The following is a 7613-nucleotide window of genomic DNA, read 5'->3' as shown; positions in this document are numbered from 1 at the left end:
TTGACAGAAGAAGAGCAGATAGGAGAAAGACAAGCTGATGAGACAGAAGACATAGATGATGAAGCCGATGGAGAAACAGGTCTACTAGAATCAGAAGATGGACTTGACCTATTTGTGGACTTGAATGATCCTGGATAGTTGGCACATCCGGAGGATGCGCAGGTTTAGAGGGGGTGGATGTCGTGTTGCTGCGCATCCGAGTCGTATACACCTCCATTTCTTTTGTTGTGCATTTGTGTTAATTTCTGCGTGTGATTCATTGTTTGTGTGGTGCATTTTAATAATCTGCATCCAATATATATATTCCCTTAATGCATTGCACACTGATCATGTTCTGGAGTTACTATCTGAAGTTGAGAAGACTGACCTCAAACCACTCCAACCATGTTTTGACAGTGCCATGAATATGTATTTGCAATTGAAGTGCTAAAAAGAAGTGGAGTCTTTGTTCGACAGGGTAAAGGCTGCGAATGTGCGGCCTGCACATGCTACTTTTAATATGCTTATAAAGGCTTACATAAACAGTGGACAGATGGAAAAGGCAGAACGTGTTTATCAAGAAATGAAGCAAACTGGTGGTATTGGTGCAAATTCACTCACATACAATTGGATGTTAGAGGCCTATGGTGTGACCCGTCTTAAAGATAAGGTACAAGAAGTTTTAAAGGAAAAGCTAGTCTATTCTGGGGAGATAGGGGGAAATTTTTGAAAAGGCGAATATGGCGGGCTGCGCCTGGATTAGAAGGGGAGAGAGAGCTGTCGTGAAGCTATTCAGGGAGGGATTGTCAGAAAATTTGGAACGTCAGAGATTCGACTGGGGAGATCATTCCCCTTACAGAATCTGGAGCCCGGAAGTTCGAGACACAGGTGGAAAAGAGCAAGAGAAGCTCTTAATCTGGCCTATCTTATGTTCAATCTCCTCAAAAACGGGCCTTGATCATAAAAACTTAGACATCCTCATTGTCCTGTATGAGCATGGGGTCAATCCGGAGGCTCTGGCTGCTATGGTCAAGGAGCTGCGCAGGGAAGGTGCGATACTGAGTGCAAACCGGCCGTAGGGCATTGATTATACCCTCATATTGATCGGAGCACGTCGGGGCCTCTTGGCGCATCGTTTCCTTGGTCGAGCTGAAGGAAGAGAGCAAGGGCAACGAAGAGCATGTCGCTCTCATCAAGGAGTACAGGGCCAAGGTGGAGGCCGAACTGAGCAAAATCTGCAGCAACATCCTGGAGCTCTTGGATAGTCTCCTAATTCCTATTGCAAGCGCTGCCGAATCGAAGGTATTTTATCTGAAGATGAAGGGAGACTAACATCGTTACCTTGTTGAGTTCAAGACGGGTGCTGAGCGTAAGGAAACGGCAGAAAATACCTTACTTGCCTACAAAACTGCTCAGGAACTTGCAACAGCAGAGCTAGCACCTACTCATCCGATCCGTCTTGGGCTTGCTCTGAATTTTTCAGTTTTCTATTATGAGATTCTTAACTCTCCAGATCGGACTTGTACAATGGCAAAACAGGCCTTTGATGAAACAATATCAGAGCTTGACACCCTTGGAGCAGACAGATGAGTGAATGTGTACTTACAATTAAAGTAAATTTGTAGCCTTGTTACAAGAGCAGATTTCAGTGTCTACAGAAAGGAGGTAGTTGTGAGTGTGTATTGTAACAAAAGAGCTTTCAGAGATGGTACTACTATTTGATCTTGATATGGACTGCCCAAGAGTAGAATCCAGTGGTTGGCGTGTATGATTATTCCATCGGAGATAGAAGAGGCTGAAGTATTTTGCTTTTGTGAATTGCTGTGTGGTGGTTCTGTATATGCAGCGGCACTGGCTATGATGCGAAGGCTACATTTTCTGTTCTTTGTATGCTTGGAGGGCTACTGTAGCTGTAGACAACAAACATCAAGGTTGATTGAATGGTGTATTCATCAGTGGTGATCCCTCAAAACTATGGCTTTACTCACTGAACTTTTTGTGAGGATAATGATTCCATGAATGTGCTGGCCCTTATGCAAAAAACCTGTTGTTCCAGGATGTTTCCTTCGAACAAGAAAAATTGGTCTTATGCCAATGATAAAAACAGGATGAGAAAGATGACAAACTCATAGCTGTTTGTTCTGATGATTCTAAGTTTTGACATTACAAAGACAACTGAATCCTTCCTCCACACAGACTTGCTGAATTCTGAATGCAAGCCTATATGCTAAAGACATAACTGTCTTCAAAATCCTGAATGTAAACAGTTTATGAGATACTTCAGATTATTCTGAACATGAATTTCTTGTAACTCATTTGACAAGCAATATAGTGAACTTTGACATCAAAAATTTGAGTTCTTCTTGTTAGTCTCTTCCAGCTGTACCTTGAACTCCGTGTTCAGCAGCCCTTGCGTGAACTTTACGACATCGTCATGCTAAAAAAGGCCTCCATTTGCATATTCAATAGCAACAGGTTGGGGCCCCCACTAACACATCAATCCACCATATCAAAATTCTGATCTCGGAAGGTGCTCTTTTGCCCAAGGTCTTTGTCTATTTGTAGCATCATTCCCCTTCATTAGTAAGGAAATTCTCTCTCTCTCTCTCTCTCTCTCTCTCTCTCTCTCTCTCTCTCTCTCTCTCTCTCTCTCTCTCTCTCTCTCTCAATGGATCATCCTCCCTACCTCCTGGATCTCCCTCTCTATATTGGATGCACATATAACACTAGTTATACACCAAATGATAGAGGCCCACTTTGCAATATTAACCAATCAAAGTACTTCTTTAGGGTTTGGGCATCCATAGTCCTTTACACACCAAAGGTTGGGCATCTGTATTCATTTATGCACCAAGGGTCAGGCATTCACATTCCTTTACATAGTATTCCACATCCCACTTTGCAAGTATTAACCAATCAACGTACTTCTTCAAGGTTTGGGCATCTGCAGTCCTTTACACACCAGGGGTTGGGCATCCACATTCCTTTACATAGCAGAGAGCACATCACCTACAAAATAGGTGAACTCCCCACCCACTTTTGGATGGGGATTCTCCCCCATTGCATGACATTGTGGATCCACTCGTGAAAAACCTTGGAGGGTGGTCTTGAGTCAGATGTTTTGTATTGCCAAAGATAGCATCGCTAACCGTATGTTTTGGACTACATAGTGTGGTAGCTTGTACATATTCTCTTCACATATTTTATTTCCAATATGTTAGGAGAATAATGAAAGGAGATGGGGATTTTTCAATTTTATAGCGAGGAACATAAGTAGTTCTATTTCCAAGACAAGGGAAGGTTTCTCATTACCAATCCCTTGTTCTCAAAAGTACATGAAAGGTTCATTAAGACAACAATGTGGCATTAGGGTTTGGCATTCACCTAGAGGGAAGACATGACTTATGAAGAGGGTGTTACGTTGCTTGAGAAATTACCTTGAATGACATATCTTAGTCATGTGATGTATAACATATGCAATAAGATTTAACCTCTTGGGGGGGGGCATGGAAACTTGCTCTAAACAGTTAGCAATCTATGAGGTTCCAAGGCCACAAAAGACAAGGTGTTTGGTAAAAGAATAGCCAAAGGACAACAACAAAATTGAAGGGTTTCAATGTGAAACTTCCTTTCTGCACAAAATAGGTTAACATTGGATGATGTGCACCTTAAAATGATAAGTCTCACAAGCATTGGGCGTGGTAGTGTAGTTTTTTTGAGAAGCTTGACAAGACCTTAATCAAAGATAAGCACTAATTAACATGGTTGTGGGTCTATTTTTTGGGTGCTTTGCAATTCGTGCTTTTGGGTAAAGTGTAGAGAATAGGAAAACAATGGTTGTTTTTCATGTGTGAAAGAAAAGGAAGAAGAGAAGGGGGGATCATCATGTGGTTTGAGGGAAACAAAGTGGAGGTTTTGCTTTTTCATGGAGAAGATGATAATTTTGAGAGGAACTCTCATGTGAGTGTGACTTGGAAGAAAATCTTGCATATTCTCAGGATCAAGAGCGATGATGATTAGAGGGACTTTGTGGGAGCTCTCGCTCAACCACCAAGACCCATAGACCGCTTATTGTTTCAAGCGTTCCAAGTGAGCTCTAATGGCTACCTCTCACATAGTTGACGCACCTTCGAACCTACGAATGTAGTGAGCTTACCTTGATGCTGAAATGAGTTGCCTCCTCCTTTGCACACACCGATAGCTCCACAATCCTAGATGCTAGCTCAAGCATTCTCAATCCTCCTCCATCAAGCTCCATCCACCATAGTCGTGTACGTGCGAAAAAAGAGAAGAGAAGAGAAGAAGAGGAGAGGAGATGGAGCTTCACCCTCTTGATCCCTCACTTCCACACACTCACTCCCTCACACTCTCATACTCCCTCTCTTAAGAGCACACACACAAACAAAGAGAAGACAAGAAGAGAAGAAGAGAGGTCTCTTGTTAGCCACATACCAAAGAATGAGCTTCCATTCACTTTTTGAACTTTATATACAAGCCCTAGATTTCCATGGGCGCCCATCCCTTTTTACATGACCGGCCTTTGTGGCAAGGCCCTTTTTCCTATTTCCCTTTTCTTGCCTCATGCCTTAAGTCTACAACCATCTATTCCTTTACAAATGGCACAGTAGGGAGCCTGGCGCTCTTTCACAAGAGTTTTTAGAGTTTTTTGAGATGCCTTCTATTTAAAATTGTGATTTTGCCTGAGCTTAGATTTTATGAGCCACCTTTGCACCTTTGAAATTTTTCTATTCTTTTTTCACTTTTTGCTTCATTTTTTTGCCATCTTGAACTAAGGTTAACATTACCCCCCTCCGAGACAGGTGCCAGTCCCATGGCACTTCCAGGTCTCTGTTGTGGAAGGGTGGAGTCTGGGGCCATGGCTGAGGTACTTGTTTGATTGGGAAGCTTCGGTAATGATTTGGATGGAGGACCCAAGGTGTGTCGAGTGGATGATGGGGGCCTCCGAAGTTGGTGGTTTGTAGCATCTTGTTGTACCTAGAAGGAGAAAGTGCTCGACCAAAGGGGAGTGTCTACCTCACCGTGCGGTGCTTAGTGCTCGTGCTGGTGGAACAGGGAGTTGGGTCTAACCCTAGGTAAGCCTGGGTGATGTCTCACACTTGAGGAACCTATTCATACAAAGGGAGGTGCAGTGTGTGTAGCTTAGGTTGACAAGTCTAACCATAGGCGAGTGTTACATCCTTAGGTGTGTCCTGCCCTTGGGGTGCCCTAAGCGTGAACTGGGGAGGCAAAAAGGGCTAGGGGGTTAGGAATGGGGCCGGCCGACTGAGGTCATCGGATGTGCCTAACTTGAGGATCCCTAGGTGTAGTGACTGTGAGCTATGTGTCATGACTTGCATATGGACATGGCGCAGGATTCTCTTCTTTTTTCTTTTTCTTTATTTAAAAAAAAAACCCTACTGAGGTACAGGATTCGGGCAATAGCTAATTACTAGTTCTCATCATCGAAAGGTGGTGGTAAAGGGGATTTAATGGAGTGGCTCAAAAATGTCGGCTTTGCATGAAACCCTTAAGGTTCAATCGGACATGGAGAGGGGTGGTGGAGAGGAATGGGTGGTTGCAGTGGGTGAACCGGCTATCACTCATGTCTTCAAGAGTAGCGAGGCAAAAGGAAGGTAGAAGGTTGGCTCGCATCATTAGGTAGGTCATCGCGCAGCTATCAATGGCATTAGGGTCAAAAAAGAGTGGGGAGAGGCCACGTTCTGCTGGGGTGGGATCTTGTCTAAGTAGGATTTTTAATAGCATAAGATAGTTGCATGTGGTAATGAAGACAGGATCTGGACAGGAGGAGAAGTTAGCAATAAAGCGAGTCAGGGTGGTATCTAGGCTATCGGAGGTGAAGGTGAGGGCTTGGGCTAAGGTGGTAGTACATGGGTTATATATGACGGGGAAGTCGTAACAGCCATGGGAGTTTGCATCAAAGTCTACCCCTACCCTATGAGGATACACCATGTAAGTGGGGGTGTTTCTCTCAGCAATGGGGAGGGTATTACAAAAATCCATCCATGCAAACACATAGTCATTGCAGATGTGTCTCCGCCACAGTGGCTGGCACTTGTATACGGGCATGGATCGAGGCACTTCAAAAACTTTATTTTGCCAGTACTCCGCATCCTCGGTGCCCTAGAGGTGGGATTCTTTGGTCTTTCTTCCAGCCATTGTTGGCTTAGCCAGCTTTAGATGCCGATCACCTCGTCCACTATTTTAGGGGAAAGGATTCTGTGTAGGGCATTGGGGATGAGGAAGCTGAAGTTGAAGGGTTGTTTCTCTTTTTTTTGTCTTTCTCATACTATGAGCTCAACGTGGAAACTGGCTGGCGGGTCATTTGGGCATGGGGGGAGGGGTACAGATGGCTGAGCCATAGGGTTAACCCTCAATCTTTGTTTGGCTTCTTCCACCATCTTCCTTATCTTCTTCCTCAGGGTGGTTTTTCTTTTCACGGATGTGTCTACTAGCTGCCCTTGCCCTTCAGAATGGGGTGAAGGGGGTTGTGGGATCACATCTTCTTCGAATCTGCCTAGGTCAAGTTGCAGTTCAGCTTCACTTCCTGGGTACTCTTCATGTTGTATCTCCTCTATAAACCCCAGAGCATCAATCTCCTGGGGAGTTAGGCTGGCCAACAACAGGTATTTATGTTGTTCATCAAGGCTCAACCCAACTGCAATGGGTTGGGAGGGCATGTGTAGCCCTGCTTGTAGAGCTTTGTGTGCTATGCTCAGCTTCTTCTTTACCACCTCCAAGGAATCCCCTTCCTCTGCGTGAGTGGCATCCATCAAGGTATTCACGAAGATTCATTGTTGAGTATTGAAAGTCACTTGGGCTGCCTCTACTCTTCTTTGTGCTAGGACTTTCTCTTTTTCCACAAGAGCCAGGCAATGTGCCAAGGTCTTCACTCTTTGTTCATTTTGGTGTGCCCACTTGAGAGCGGAATTTAGGTGACGGGAAGTGCTTAAAAATAGCTAAAAATTATGAATATCAAGGGAAAAATATTCACTGTCAAAGGCGGCGGCTCGATCTAGGACAATTTTAAGCGCCAAAGTGCTTTAAAGGCGCCCGAGCGACACTTGTTGATTTTTCATAATTTTTCAGACAGTCGTGCAGGTTGACACAAGCTACTGGCCAATGCGGGATGCTAAGCCGGACGCCCAGGATTTTTCAGAGCTCGATTCCGAGTCCGGACGGGGAAATGGCCAAGAAACCGGTCAAGATGCGAAGAGGTGGACAAAATTTGGCCAAAATGGGCAAGTGACCCTTGGGAGCCCAAATTTAAATGTAACATGAAACTTTGGGGAGGCATCATGCATGAAATCGTGGGGAGAGGAGCACGCAGACAGGCGCCGAAAAATGCGCTCCAATGTTGATCATGCCATCTCCAGCCTGCAAACAACCCCTGCAACTAATCACTGCCCCTCATTCCCTCCTGGATGCCAATCATTTCGCCGCCCTTCGCCCATCGAATGATGCCCTCTTTGGAAATCTCTGTTTCTAGTCTTTCTCTCTCCTCCCTCTCTCTCTTCTAAAGACAAGTTCATGTGGGAAGAAGAAGGAAGAAGAAAGAATGATGAAGGCTTGTCCGGCATGGATCGGATTGCTACACGGGCTGAGAATGGTAATTT

General features: G+C 44.6%; 1 pseudogene; it reads left to right on the top strand.

Moving 5' to 3' along the window:
- The first annotated feature begins 719 nt into the window (after window positions 1-719).
- LOC148016404 (14-3-3-like protein) lies at window positions 720-1569 on the top strand (annotated as a pseudogene).
- Window positions 1570-7613: the final 6044 nt, after the last annotated feature.

The sequence above is a fragment of the Lygodium microphyllum genome, chromosome 23, assembly GCF_053477565.2.
Source record: "Lygodium microphyllum isolate KBCC chromosome 23, Lygodium_microphyllum_v1.1.10, whole genome shotgun sequence".
In the NCBI taxonomy this organism is placed as follows: Eukaryota; Viridiplantae; Streptophyta; class Polypodiopsida; order Schizaeales; family Lygodiaceae; genus Lygodium; species Lygodium microphyllum.
Note: the sequence above shows the minus strand (reverse complement) of the source record. Positions and strands in the feature narration are given on the sequence as shown.